Source organism: Pseudopodoces humilis, chromosome 17 (genome assembly GCF_049639895.1).
Source record: "Pseudopodoces humilis isolate 2021_Gansu_Grassland_sample_001 chromosome 17, ASM4963989v1, whole genome shotgun sequence".
NCBI lineage: Eukaryota > Metazoa > Chordata > Aves > Passeriformes > Paridae > Pseudopodoces > Pseudopodoces humilis.
In genome coordinates this window covers 5,510,521-5,525,131 of record NC_142216.1, presented here as the reverse complement: position 1 = coordinate 5,525,131, position 14,611 = coordinate 5,510,521, and the positions used below count along the sequence as shown (strand labels likewise).

The following is a 14,611-nucleotide window of genomic DNA, read 5'->3' as shown; positions in this document are numbered from 1 at the left end:
CCGGCCCGGCCCGGCCCGCCGGAGGGACCCCGGGCAGGGCCGGTGGCGGGGGTGCCCCAGCCGCCATTGGCCGCCGCCGCCCGCGCCGCCCCGCCCCGGCCGCGTTTCGTAACGGAGCCCGCGGGAACGGGGGGTGGTGTGGGGGGATAGGGGATCCGTGTGCGGGGACCGATGTGTGGGATCGGTGTGCGGGGATCGGTGTGCGGGGATCGGGGATCCGTGTGCGGGGATCGGGGATCCGTGTGCGGGGATCCGTGTGCGGGGATCCGTGTGCGGGGATCCGTGTGCGGGGATCGGGGATCGGTGTGCGGGGATCAGTGTGCGGGGATGGGGGGCGGTGTGCGGGGATCGGGGATCGGTGTGCGGGGATCCGTGTGCGGGGATCGGGGATCGGTGTGCGGGGATCCGTGTGCGGGGATGAGGGGCGGTGTGCGGGGATCGGGGATCCGTGTGCGGGGATCCGTGAGCGGGGATCGGGGGTCGGTGTGCGGGGATGCGAGTGCGGGGATCGGGGATCGGTGTGCGGGGATCGGGGATCGGTGTGCGGGGATGGGGGGCGGTGTGCGGGGATGGGGGGCGGTGTGCAGGGGGTGCCGGCCCCCAAGCTGGGATGCAGGAGTGCTGGGGGCCTCCGCTGCCGATCCTCCCGCAGCCGGGGATGTTGGGGGGCTCCGGCGCAGCCGGGGTGCGGGGTACGAGGCGGACACCGGCTCTGAAGCCGTGCGCCGGGCGGAGGAGAGCTCTGCAGCACATGGGCACGGGGTGCCAGGGGGCCTGGAGCTCCCTGAAGCAGGACCAAGGTGCAGAATGCTAGGGGTGTTTCAGGGTGCCCCAGAGTGGGACCAGGATAATTTGGAGCCACCCACGGTGCGGGCTGCTTGGGGTATCCGGGGTGCTGTGGAGCAGGGCCGGGGCACAAGGCCTGGGGGACACAATGTGCTCTGTGATGGACAGAAGGGTGGGATGCTCCAGAGAGGGTGGCACAGGATACCTGGGGTGCCTTAGCTGTCTGAGGCTCTCCAGAATGCGAGTCGAGTGCTGGCTGTGGTGCTCCGGAGCAGGGCAGGCTGGTGAGGCTGGGTTGCCCCAGATGCCTCTTTGCATTACCCTCCATGGAAACTCATCGTGTTTGGGGGCAAAGGGGCACTCTCCAAAGTACACGGGAAACTGCACCCCCCTCAGATGCTCTATTTGCCCAGAACTGAATAAATTCAGACCTTGTATGTGGACAATCCCCTTCCCACTCACAGACCCCCAGGATGGGCTCGGTTTCACGAGGGAGATGCATCCCCTCAGCACACAGCCATCCAGCAAAAAGTCAGCAGCTCTTGCACAGCAGGTGCCGAGAAAAACAACTGAAATCTGGCAGCTCTGGAGCTTAGTAGATCAGAATTTATATAAGGATGATGCACATTCCCCAAGGGCTCATTTGTGTGTCCCCAAAAACAATCCAAACCCATGCACGCACTGGCAGGGCTGCTCAGGGAGAGAGATCACCAGCAGGACCTCAGTGCCAGTGAAACCCATGCCCCACTGAGGGAATGGCTGATGGAGGTTTGGGCTGTGGAGCAGGTTTTGTTTCCAAATCTATTGCAATTATATTAAAGAGCTCATGAGTGGTTTTAAAAGCTCAACAACCAAGCATTTTATGTGGGCTTGATAGACTTTATTGCTTTCTCCGTTATCTTTTTAAGAGATCCCTCTAAACTGGAGAAATATCAGGTGACATTTGGTAACATTGCCCTGAAAAGCTGAGCATAGCATTAAGGACAGTGGTCACCCTGGAAGCATTGGAGTCTGTCTGGGACTCTGCCCAGCAGAGGAATTTTCCATGTCCCCATCTGCAGGGTCATTCTTTAGTTCCCCCCTCCCACCCCCCTGCCTCAGAGGACCTCGCACATCCCTTCCCCCAGCAGCTCTCACATGGGCGTTTCTCAGGTGGACAAAACTCATTCACACCAGACACTCCCCTTTCATGGTTTAGTTCTCACCATGGCTCGTTTTTCCACCAAAACCTGGCTATTGACTAAAAAAATAATTGCCACCAGGGAGGCCTCACCAGTTTTGCCTTCAGTTTACCCCTCAAGAAGGGCACGTTCCTGGCTCATGAGCCATGAAATGAGGGTGATTTTAGCTACCACAGCCAGTGTTGCAGCAAAGTGCACAATTAGCTGTTTGTGTGGCTCAGCCTGGGAGCAGCAGCCCTTTGTCAGCTGCTGTCAGGTGAGGAGTACAGCATCTTTCATCACCCCAGCCAGTTCCCCTGGGAGACATCGGGCTGTTCACCCGGGACCTGCCTCGTTCTTTCCCTCACCTCCTGATTCACTCCACAGCCATGTGTGGGCTCTCCAGCGCCTCACAAGCAGAGCAGACGTGCTGCTGCTTTGCATAATACAGTTTAAAATCAATCAAGCACGACACACGAGGCCATCGCAAACCAGGCTTCATTAGCACCAGTGTGCAAGAACATTTTGTTTTCTTCAATCCATCCAGAGCTGAGCTGGTTCAGCATTCCGAATGCTTTCTCTTGTCACTGCCCTGTTTGTGCTGACTCAGTACATAGCTGCAAAAGGAAAAAAAAAAAAAAAAAAAAAGCTTTAAATGCTTAATGCTAACCATTCTTCTGGCCAGATGAGAACTTCACATCTTGCATAACAGAGGACAGATCACACTGTGTGCAGAAACTATTTGCAAAGGACAATGGGATTTATTTTTCTTTCCCAGTCTAGAGGTGGGAAATATCCCAGGGTCAGTGCAGGGTGAGGAGTTCCAGGTGTTGCTGCAGCTCCTCCTCTGGCTCCCATCCACACGTCCTTGTGCTTCGGCTCCAGCACAGCCTCATTAATGTGGTCCAGACTGCTGACAGCCCAGCATGGTGATCAGGGATTTCACACCAGCTGTGTTTGCTCATTTTTAGTGTATAAATATTTGTTACAAGCGCTGACACTTGTTTTTGACACATTAGGGTTTAAGGAGTGGCTCTGAGGTGGCAGCACCTTCCCCAGTGTCACTTTTTTTGTTCAGAGAGGAGGCCTGCGTGCTCCTTAGGGTGTCTTCAAAGGCACCACAAGCACTTGTAAACAGGAACATGCACCCTGAATGTCATGACCCCTTTTCCACACTGCTATCCCTGCTCTACCCACCAGCTTCCTCCAGCACCATCAGACCTGAAAATCCTGCAGCACAGAGGTGAAACAAGTTCTCCCATTTCTAAACCCGCAGAAGGAGGAAAGTGTCAGAATCCCAGCCGAGGAGGGCGAGTGTTGCTGTCAGCAAGGGCCACACTGGCCTCACAGTGGCATGTCCAAGTGCCAGGCAGAGTGTTCAGGCTCAGGCAAAGAGCCTCAGCACCTGTGCAGCCACACTTGTGTCCCAGCAGCACTGCACCTGGATCCTGGCTGTCTGCAAGCCTTGAGAGTTGGCCCAAGGAATTATTTTTATACCTCAGTACGTGCATATAACATGCAGGGAGTTATTTGCATCATCCTCCCTTCCCCCCCCCCCGACCCAAGCCTGTCAACAACTACATCAGCTTCCTGGAATTTTTTCCTTTCTTTCTTTACGTGACAGTATTTCTAGATTCAGGATGTTTTTAAACCAATGGGTTTCCCCATTTTCCACATGTGGTTCAAAGCCTTTCCTGGGAAGTGGAGCAAAAAGGAAGCAGGTGGTGTGGGAGACTCTTTGTCCTGAGCTCATCTTTTATTACCTGCAACTTTGCTGTCAGGTCTCTGTGTGCAGTTAGTGGAGCTGCTGCAGGCCTGGTTTTCTCTTGGCAGAGGCAGGCAGATTGCCACAGTGCTCCCTGAGATTTGAGATTCGAGTTCTGTTCTGTGCTGACCAGACAGTGGGCAGGAAGCAATCATAAAATACATGGTATTGTTCCCAAGTCCTGAAACTCTGCTGCTTGAGTGCTCAGAGAGGTCCTGACACTCAGTACAGAGGATCAGATGTAAACAGGGTTGGGGAATTAATAAAACTTTAATACTTTTTCCTTCTGAGTCATACTGGCTTTGCCTGAGGCAGCATCATTCCTAGAGTAATGAGTTGACTTTCACATGGATTGGTGGGACAGAGAGCTGCAAAGTAACATTATCTCATTGTTCATGTAAGTAAGCTTATGCCTGAACTCCTGGGAACTGGAGAATCACAGCTGGAGATTCGTATCTGGCTCATTTTAGTCTCTCGAGCCAAACATCTTGGCAAAGAGGTTGGCAGAACGTTATCGCTCAGTCTTGAAAGGAAGTCCCACATAAAATAGATGGAGATGTCTTTTTCCACAGCATGGGCAGTCATGTACAAACCACATCCCCCTGTGGAGAGGACACAAAAACAGATCAGAGCTGTCCCTAGGATGGGTGACAAGACCATCGGCTGTGGTGCAGAGTGCTGCAAGCTTGCCTTGATGCCTTGCAGTTGTTTTATTGGTATTTCTGTTGAAGCTGAAGATCCTCCATCTATAGGAGATCCCAAGGACGAGCCCAAAGTCAGCAGGGCTTGTTCAGCACCACCTGAACTCATGGATAACATAACAAAGTGATTAAAGGAGGAAAAGTCATAACAAGCCAACTCCCTGAGGACACTTTTCATTGCAGCAAGGTCCACCACTTCCAAGAAGATTGGTGTCCAGGGAGAGCTGCATCCCGGCGGGCTAGACCTGCAGGTCACATCACCCTGGTTGGGGAGAGCAGAGCCTTTACTGCACGGTCAGACAGAAGTTGCCACCTTCACAGGCTGCTGTGTGTCCATGTGGCCGGTGGTGACACAGTGGTGGCCCATCACTGCACTGGGGACTCACCAGCTGCCCTGCCCCACTCCCCCACCAGCTCCAGTGGCCTTGGCTCCTTGCCTCAGCAAGAAGCGAGTACGTGCTGCCTCCCTCATTTCTTCCTTTTTCCACTTTTCCTGTGTAGCTCCCACCCACCTGACAGAGATGCCAGCAGGGCTGGCGGGCACCCAGCGCTGCCTTTTCTCTTTGCCAGAGGAGGCTGCAGTTGGCAGAGCCTGCTGTGCAGGGATGTCTCCGGGCTGTCAGGCCAGATCCAGGGTCTGACTTCCTCATCCTCTGCCGTGGTCCTTATTCCTTCAGCTCCAGCATCTCCACCACCACTGTGTGTCCTTCTTGGTGAGGACAGAAGAGCTCTTGCAAAGCCAGTGGCTCAAATTCCGTCCAAAAGCTGTGTCTGACCACATGAAGAATGAAGAACCTTGATGTCTTGGGGAGAAATGCAGAGGGCTGCTAAGGGTCTCCCTGCAGTTCCCTTCCCCTCAGGCAGACAGAATGAAGCCCTGAACACACCCTGGGCTGGATTTCAGGCAGGATGAGCAGGCCTGTCTCTCTACCACAGTTATAGATAGCTGCCTGTGGGCTCCTGGCCTGTTCGCAGCAGTGGTGGTCCAGGCAAAGCTTTCTGCTCGAGGAGCAGACAAATATTTCTGTCTGTGCTTTTTTGTTCCACAGGCTGGCTCGCCTCCACCTCTGCTGCACTTTGAACAGCAGGTGAATCATGTTTGGGTAAGCCAGTCATCGCCCTGCCGCCAGCTCCTCCTTTCATAACACACAGACGTCACGGCTTCTAAAGAGGTCAAGTTGTTAGTACTCGGAACATTTGTCACCCAGAAACCTGTCCTGGTGGATCTGCCAGAGCAAATTGAAGGTTTTCCTTCTCAAGAAGCCTGGCACCATTCCACTGTGGGTTTTAGGAAGGTGTTGCAGCAAGGTTTGAGGAGTAAAGAGCCTGCTCTTCTCTTCTGAAAGAACAAATGCAGAATCCTAGAGAGGTTTGCAGGGCAGAGGAAGGTGCTGGGAAAGATATGTATCCTTAGTATCATTTTTATGAAAATTAATCCCGAGAATAAAGCTCTGCTAAAACTTTTAGCTGCTAATTAACATAGCAAATATTCTTAATTTATAGATATTTGGAAAGTTGTAGAAGGATGCAACAGAGTGAGGAGCAAGTCTGAGTGCTGTGCAGGAATCAGGAGCAGGGATTTCACCTTCCAAAACACCCTTCACTCATATGACTCCAGTTCCATTTGGGTTTTGCTTTTCTTCTTATTCAGCTCAAAAATAGAAGAGTGGTTTCATAGGAAACCTCTGCCCAGCACTCTGCAGAGATTAGCAGATCATAAGCAGGGCTGCAGGAATCAGCTTTTCTGGGAAAGTCAGGATTTTTAACTGTTTCCATTTTTTAGTGGAATGAAAAAGCAGCTTGAAATTTTCCATGAAGAAGGTCACTTGGGAACAGAGGAAAGATTTCTTTTTGATCTCTACCTTAGAGAGCCTTGTTTCCCTAGTAGGACACTTTATTATATAAAGCCCCTAGATGCAAGATGAAAAGTCTCGTCACAAAATAAAGGCCCAACCTTTCTGTTCTGAAATTGTTGGCATTTATAGAAAAATTCCTTTATTTGGTGGCATCTCTGCATGAAATGGTATAGGAAACAATTTTTTCTCCACACCTAAACTCTCTTGGCATTTCTGCTGCTATGAGGCCCCAGACAGCCACGTGCTGTGCAGGATCCCTGCAGGCACCCCCAGATACTGTGAGCAAGGGCAGCACAACCCCTCCTGCTCCCCGAGGACCAGCCAAAGTTATTATATAAATCTGTGTAAACAACACTTGCTTAAGTAACTCCACGGCTGACAGTTTCTCTTGTTGGTTCTTCTTTTCCTACTCCGCCCCTCCAGAGCTTGGTGTGATGGGCATTTGGCCCAGCTCTGTGCTCCATGCTCCTCTCCCAGCCAGCTGAAGACAGCAGCTCTGAGGAACCCCTGGCTGAACCTTGCAGATGCTTTGAGCAAAGGAGGTGAAGTCAGACCTCAGACCCAGCAGGGCTTGGGCAGCTCCTGGCTGTCACGTCTGTGAGCAAACACCCATCTCAGCACATCGAGCTCATCCTGGGAGATGTGTCCCTCAGGAGAGCTACTGAACTGCTGTGACTGAAGGTCCACAGCATCCCCAAAAGCCAGATGCTCCACCTGCATTTTGCCTCCTCCACTAAGTGTTTTTAGAGCCCTAATCCCCACGGCTGGCACGAATGTTAGTGCTCTACGCCCATTCTCATCACCCGGCTCCAAGCCAGGGCTGAGATACAATGAGGAATTAGGAATTAGAGAACTTGTAATGGTTTTCACCTCCTCAACTTTTTGGGCAAACTTGGCCAGTTCTATGAAGGCAGGACAAGGGTGCAGAGAGGTGAGAGCTGCGTGCAGGGCAAGGTGGGATGGAGAAGCTCGGCTGCCGGAGGAGACGGGTGGATGTTCACACAGCCAGCCCCTGGGTGTGTTTGCCTCTTTACTCCTGTGCCACGGGGATCAGGCTGCACATGCTGTATTTGCACAGAGCTTGGTGCAGTGGTCTGAAGCAGGGGCTGTAAAAGACAAGCAGCAGACAGGAAGGCTTCTCCTGCTTGGCACTCTCCATCCCCCAGCACGGCAGAGAGTGCCCAACGCTGGCCCTGAGCACGTGGAGATGCTGAGACCAGGGCAGTGTGAGGACATGGCTGTGGGATCAGCTGCACACAGACATTTGCAGGCTCCACACATTTGGGGAGCTGGTGCACAAGGCACAGAGGACAATTTCAGGGCTTTTAGATGAAATACCCATCAGCTGAAAAGCAGAATCCCACTCCACTGAGATGTAACAGCATCAACAGGCAGGCTTGACATCAGAGTCTGGCACACCATGCTTGAAAGTTTTCCAACCTTTATCTTGAAAAGCAAAAGCTCTCCTTTTCATGTCCAAACACAGAATTTATTCCAAGATATTCCCATCCTGTAGTAGTGTGGCCTGAGGGGATTATAAAATTCTGCAACTCCATCTACTATTTGGAAGTAGTTTGTGTCTTGTGCAAGAGTCCTGTGTACTTGCACAGAGGGAAAAGTAAAATATATAAAATAACCCCCCACAAGATTATTTTACATTAATGCACCCAAGGGTTCAGGAAGCAATAAGGCAGTTAAAATCAATCTTTCCCTGCTGAAGCCAAACCAGCTTATTGAAAACCAGTTTAGCTTTGGGGTTGTTTGTTTTTCCCATCTTCATGTTTTCCCTTTAATCTTTGTGCTGGATAATTAAGACAACATTCCTCAGCATCTTTCCTGCTGTTTGTTGTGCTTATACAAGAGCTGGCTGCATTAGTTCCATGGAAAGAACATCCAAAGCCACATTCTGTGGTTTCAAGTAAAATCCTCCGCGGTGTTGACTTTTAATCTCGAGTTTGCCTGAAATCTGCATTACTCAAGAAAATACTCATAAAAATAGACTTCTTAAGGAGAACAAAACAGGGCAGCAACACAGCAGGGAGAGCTTATACTCAGGTTTGCATTGAACTTTTTATTGATGATGAGACTTCTGGGCTTGGCCTAATTCTGCCTGCTGGCAGCAGCAGTGGGTCAGGGTGCTGGTCCCCTGTCCCCCTCCGAGGTCCCTTCTGCTGCCGGCTGGATCCTGCCAGCATCCAGGGCCCCCGGAGCGCTCCCTGCTCCCGGTGTTTTCCCTGTCCCCGGTGTTCTCTCTGTTCCCGGTGCTCTCCCTGTACCCGGTGCTCTCTCCCTGTTCCCGGTGCTCTCCCTGTTCCCGATGTTCTCTCCCTGTACCCGGTGCTCTCTCCCTGTCCCCGGTGTTCTCTCCCTGTTCCCGATGTTCTCTCCCTGTTCCCGATGCTCTCCCTGTTCCCGGTGTTCTCTCCCTGTTCCCGGTGCTCTCTCCCTGTCCCCGGTGTTCTCTCCCTGTCCCCGGTGTTCTCTCTGTTCCCGGTGCTCTCCCTGTACCCGGTGCTCTCTCCCTGTTCCCGATGCTCTCCCTGTTCCCGATGTTCTCTCTGTTCCCGATGTTCTCTCCCTGTACCCGGTGTTCTCTCCCTGTCCCCGGTGCTCTCTCCCTGTTCCCTGTAGCGCTGCAGGAGCCTTACAAAACAGCCGAGCGATTATGAAACCCGTCCCCCTGTGCCAGACATCTCATTCCCGGTAGATGGCGGTGCCAGCTCATTTTTCCTAATTTTTCCCACTTATTTTTTTCCTGGCGCCGCGCCCGATGCCGGCCCTCGGCGGCTGCGGCGGGGCTGGGGATGAACAGGCACGGCCGCTGCGCTGGGGTCAGTGCTGCAAAAAGAGAGAGGTTTGTCGGGGTTTTTCCCCCCTAAAGCTGCTTTTCGTTTGTTTCTGATAAATTTGAAATCAGTTTTAACAGCTCAGCACAGCACCAGGCGTCTGTCCCCCCTCACGCTGCTCCATCCCACAACAAACGGCGTGGAGGGCACAGGGAGGATGTTGGGATGCCGGATCTGGAGGGACTATGCAGAGCCAGGCAGGCAGAGCCGCTGCATTTCTCTCCAGACTCTATCACGTTCTTGTACAAAACCTGCTCACCCAGCTCCCAGCTCCCCAAATCCTATTATTGCCTTTCCTTGAGTGTTTCCTTCTGCAGAGGGACAGACAGCACTGGGTAGGCGGTGTGCCTGGGTGAATAAATAGCATTTCTCTTTGGAGATCACAACATCTTTATTTGGCTAAGAGTGGCCCGGTCGCCCTCCAGCACAAGCTGCTGTTTCCATCTCCACCTCCTCGGAGTGTGCAGGGCATGTGCTGCTGCTCCAGCACGGGAAGACTAATCCTTGTCTTCCTTCTCATCATCCTTGGCAATGCCTTGGTCCTGGGGCAGGAGCAGAAAGAAAAAGGACAGCATGTGAGGGGAGTGCTGAGGGTCCCATGCCAGGTATTTGGTAGCATCCCCACTGGAGTTTGTAGGAGCGAAGCCCCCAGGGCTGGGGTGCAAGGGGGAGCCAGGCTCCAGCACAGAGCTGGGGGTGAGGTTACCTCCTCCAAGTCACAGTCAGAGCTGCCGCCACTCCTGTCCTCTTCCCCATCTCCCTGCTGGGGTGAAGAGAGAGGGACAAGCATCACTGGGAAGCCTGGCACTCTGCTGTTCGAGCCAGAGCTCCAAGTCAGAGAGACTCCTGGTCCTGTGGGTACCCAGAGCCAGGTCTGGCACTGCTGGTGCTGCTGTGGAGCCACGTGTGACCACGGCACCACAGAGCCCTCCAGAGCCAAGAGCAAGGATTTCACAGTGTGTACAATGCAGGCAGCATCTCTGTCCCCACCAGCATCTCATTTGGAGGGAAAAAGGAGGGGGAACTAACTGGGAATGTTGAGAGCAAAGAGACAGTTGTCTCTCAGTGGAAAAGCCATGGACACTGATTTCTAGGCTGTGGACAGCCTAGCACCATCTCCTACAGGTGTGGGTTTGCCACGGGTCTGACTTTACAGACAGATGAAAATGGTTCTGCAGAAAACTCCATCATTCCCCTACCTTATCTTCTCCCTTCTTCCTCCTCTTCTGCTTCTCCTTCTCTTTTTCTCCCTCAGTCTTCTCCTTCTCTTCCTTCTCCTCTTTCTTGTCCTTCTCCTCTTTCTCCTTATCTTCCCGTCCAAACCCTACAGCAGGGCAGAGAGGAAGGTTCATTGGCAGCGTGCAGCATCCAGCACACACAAACCCTGCAGGTACCCTGGGCCCACAGCAAACACTCACATTTCAGGATTGTCGACATTTCACCAAAGCCAAAGAGCTCTGGGGCACGAGACAGTCACACCTATGGAACAGAGAGGACCTGAAGGAGCAAACAGAGAGTGCAGGAAGGTATTTCAGGGATAAAAACACTTCCCTGGAATGTTCTGTTTTCACAGAGGCCCTGTGTAATTTCTACCATCCAAAAACAGCAGGGAAGGAGATCAAACAACCTGTGGGCTGCACAAAAACCAAAAGGACCAGACCTTGTGCCCACCCAGGCAGCCCCCTCTGCCCAGGAAAGCAGCAAGTAGAGAGTGATGGAGGCAGAGAAATCTCAGGGCAAATGTGCAGGGAGATATCTTAACCCCCCACCATGAGCAGATGCAAATTACAGAAGTATTTCAGATTAAATGAGGAAGAAACAATAAAGAGCAGGTGTGGGGGCTCCTAGGAATCCCCAGCAGAAAAGAAACCTTCCCTGAGGGACAGGGTGATGGCAGAGAGGGAGATGGAGACAGCAGAAAGCAGAGAAGAAGCCAAGAGCAAGGGTAAGAAAACTCCCAAGCATTGATTAGGTGCCTGAAAGGTGACAGATGAAAAGAAAGGAAAGGAAACAGCTTGCTTTAAAAATAGGAAGCTCAAACAAATCCTAAGAAATGGCCTAGGCAGGTCAAACCCTCCCTCTCATACACAAACAAGGCAGCAGGAGTGAGGGGATCGGGTCCCTTCTGCTCACTGGGAAGAGCAGATCCTCCCCTGCCACAGCAGGTAATTAGGAAATAGTTTCTCTTCCAGCCAGTGATAGAGGGAGGCAGAATATTAATGCTTCCTTTTAATGGTTTTTAGCCACAAAATGACATCATCTGGTTGGTATTATTGGGCCTTTTGAAGGAGCCAGTTGCAGCCTCTGAGCTGATAATGCTGATTTGTATTTTCCAGGCAGGTTTTTAAACCCCCAGGATGCTGCAGGGGAGCAGGAAGCAGTGGGGTTTGGGTGGCATCGAGGGAGAAGGAGTTTGGATGGGAAGGAAAGGAGTGTGGGAAGTGACTGATAGAAGATGTAATCAGTGCAAAGTTAAAATCTAATTAATAATGAACAGCAATCTAATTCATCTCCGTAATTAAGAAGTGCAACTACTAATTGAAAATAATCACATTTTAATCTAAAATCATTAAAAGTAATCAAACATTAACAAAAGAAAAGGCAGCCTTGGGAAGGGGGTAGGAGAAGGTGTTGGTGACGCTCTGAGCCCAGGTCCTGCTCACCAAAGCTGCCCCACGGCTCCCACGGTGTGCCCAGCCCAAATCCATGAGGATGCCCCTGCTTTGTGCCTCCACTGCCGGAGGGGAGCAGTTCAGGAAAGCCAAGGTACAGATAGGGAAAGCACAGAGGTGAACATCAAGCTTTGCACTAGATGGGCAACCAGGCCAAAGTCCAGCAGCCAGGGCTGGGAAAGGATAGCTCTGCCCCCACACATGCCAAGAAATGCCTCTGTGGGGGGCTAAACCCCTTTAATCCCCCCTGCACTGCTACCCCTGTCCCTGGGGACCAGTCCTGCTGATTTCCAAGAGATGGGGTGGGCTCTGACAAGCTCCTGTCTGGGTGGTGCCACCCAGCACCCTGTGCAGCCCCTGCTGTGGGCACTGGCTCCTGATGGCTGCCAATAATCAGCTTTTCCCTATCCCGTCCCAGACCAGCAGATCTAGTTTTGCCTGTTCCTCTGGAGCCTTGGCTGCCTCACATTTAGCACAGGCAGGTTTGCCTGCCCCAGATGAGCTGGTTTCCTAAAGCTCAGGCAGGCAAACCAGCAAAACCCAGCAACCAGCTGATGGTCCCCACGGACCTGCTGCAATCGTCCATAGCCCAACTGGGCATGAAGTGAAGACCTCTGGCTAAGGCAGCAAACCTGTGTCTTCATACCCTTCTAGATGAAGCCTGAATGGCCTTACCAGCCCAGGTAAAACAGGCTCTCAGTGAGCCCACTCCCATCTCAGCCAGGATTCTGAAGTCCTTCCCACAAAGCTCAGGCCCCCACTGCCATCCCCAAGACAACATGGAGCATGAGCCGTCCCAGGGATGCTCCTGCTGCACTCTCATTCACCCTGCTGTCCTACTCTGCTTCTCCAGCCTGGAAAATACACAGGTGAGTCTGTAAATTCCCTGGATGGCATAAGAGAAAAAGGGAAGGGCCTTACCTGGAGCTGAAAAAGGAGTGATCTCCTCAATGCCTGGCTGGCAGCAACCAGAGCTCTGAGTATTTGAGTGTTGTGGTCTCCTCCCCAGTCCCACTTTTGGAGCAGAAAAACTGGCTCTGCCATCCGTCATGGACAGCACATGACACCGGAAACGTGACCAGTCCCTCTGGTACCCACACGAGGCATTGCCTCCAGCACGGGCAGGAGCAGAAAGACCTTTTGCAAGCAAGTCAGGGCAGCTCTGGAGGCTGAAGACATCCATGGGGACCAGGCCTGGGACCAGGGAGAGCACTGGGGACTCAGTCTGGGAATGTGCTATGGTCAGGACCCTGCTGGAAGTACAGAAAAGGGGCTGCTGGGGTGGCAGGTGTCAGGCAGCTCCAGGAGGTCCAGGCAAGGCCGGACCAGGCAGAGCTCAGCAGCCCCAGCTCCCTCCCATGCTTGTCCTTGCTGCTGGCTTTCACTCCAACATATCATTAAGTCAGCAGAGAGCAGTTACCTAAACTGTGCAGAGTTACTAAGATGTGCAGAGAGCACATCTAAACACTTGCATAATGCTCCTCCCCTCTCATGCAATGCCCTCATTTCTAACAGCACCTCTACAGGATAATTACAGTAACAATAATGTCAGAAAGGGCTTGTGTACCCAGCTAATTTGTTTTCCCCACCTAATAGAAGGAATTAGCTCTCCCGTAAGATTTGTCCCATTTAACACCTTCGACTCTACAACAAAGTTGCTCCCACAATCATTTGACTTTCATTTACAGTAATTGCAGGGTGTGTGGAGCCCCCTCTGACAGAGTGAGTCTAACTCTGGGTACCCACACAGGGAGCAAGCAGCTCTACAGGAGTCCCTTGTCCCAAAACCTGTCTAATTCTGTCCCAGACCTCCTCCACCACAGCCTGCACTGGCCCCAAACCCAGAGCAAGAGTCCTATTGGCAGGTTTGGGTCAGAAATGAGGGATGGGTTTTAACGTCCAGGGCGGACAAACCCTGGAGCAGCTCAGCCAAGCCAGTGGCAGAGTCTCTGCTGCTGCCCAGTTTACAATCAATAGCTCTGGTGCACTTACAGAGATGCTTCAGCTCACACACAAATACACACTGAGGGAACTCCTGCTGCCAGAACTTGGAATAAACACTGGCAGCAATCCCATCTTGTGCCAGCATGAGACAGCTGCCAGGTCGGTGCAGCCAGGGAATTTGGTGGAAATGTGATCTGAAAACAGATTAATTTGGTGCTGGGACCAGCACAGGCATCCAAGCCACGCCTCTGAGCAGCTCCTGCCACCTTAGGAGGATCCTCCCCCACAAATACCAAACTCAAACTTATTTTTAACTGGTGACTGCATTGCTCACTCCCTGCCAGCCCCAGCTGAGCTCTCAGCCCTCTGAAGCCTCCAGCACCCTCCAGTGAGAACAGCCCAGGGGACAGCTCTCCCATTGCTCCCTGGACACAGGGACACAAAGCGTCACCCACGGAACCAGGACCATCCTGACCAGCAGGCCAGGCTGCAGCCAGCAGCATCTTCCTGCAGCAGGACAGCAGAGTGGCAGCCAGGGACACTTCTAGGTCCCAGCCCACAGACTGCACAGGCTCTGGTCTCACCCTGCAGCAGGCACAAAACTGTCCTTGAAGGAGGGAAAGCAACCTGCCAGCCAGCACCCAAAGCACCAGTGCATGGTAATCTCGAGCTGCTGTCATCCCAGACTCCCAGAAAACATGGATTAGCACAGTACAGGCCACTTTTGTCCTCTGTTTCTATGCCAAGGAGCCTTTGACTACAGAACATCCGTCTCTGCTTAGGTCACATCATCATAGACCACTCTTTATTTCGGATTCAATGTGCACACCTGGGAAGGAAATGCCAGAGCCCTCCTCCTCCTGCCACAAGCTCCCCTGCTC

General features: G+C 52.6%; 1 long non-coding RNA gene across 5 annotated transcripts; it reads right to left on the bottom strand.

Moving 5' to 3' along the window:
- Positions 1 to 9,526: 9,526 nt before the first annotated feature.
- Positions 9,527 to 13,428, bottom strand: LOC106628221 (uncharacterized). Of its 5 annotated transcripts, none has more exons than XR_001331500.2 (5): positions 12,708 to 13,428; positions 10,533 to 10,593; positions 10,314 to 10,438; positions 9,821 to 9,877; positions 9,527 to 9,656 (listed from the first exon to the last, which is right to left on the bottom strand). It is a non-coding gene; the product is annotated as an uncharacterized LOC106628221 (long non-coding RNA). The 5 variants fall into 5 exon arrangements; XR_001331501.2 differs by having other exon boundaries at positions 10,533 to 10,611; positions 12,708 to 13,426; XR_015774031.1 differs by lacking the exon at positions 12,708 to 13,428 and adding an exon at positions 12,462 to 12,509 and having other exon boundaries at positions 10,533 to 10,611.
- Positions 13,429 to 14,611: the final 1,183 nt, after the last annotated feature.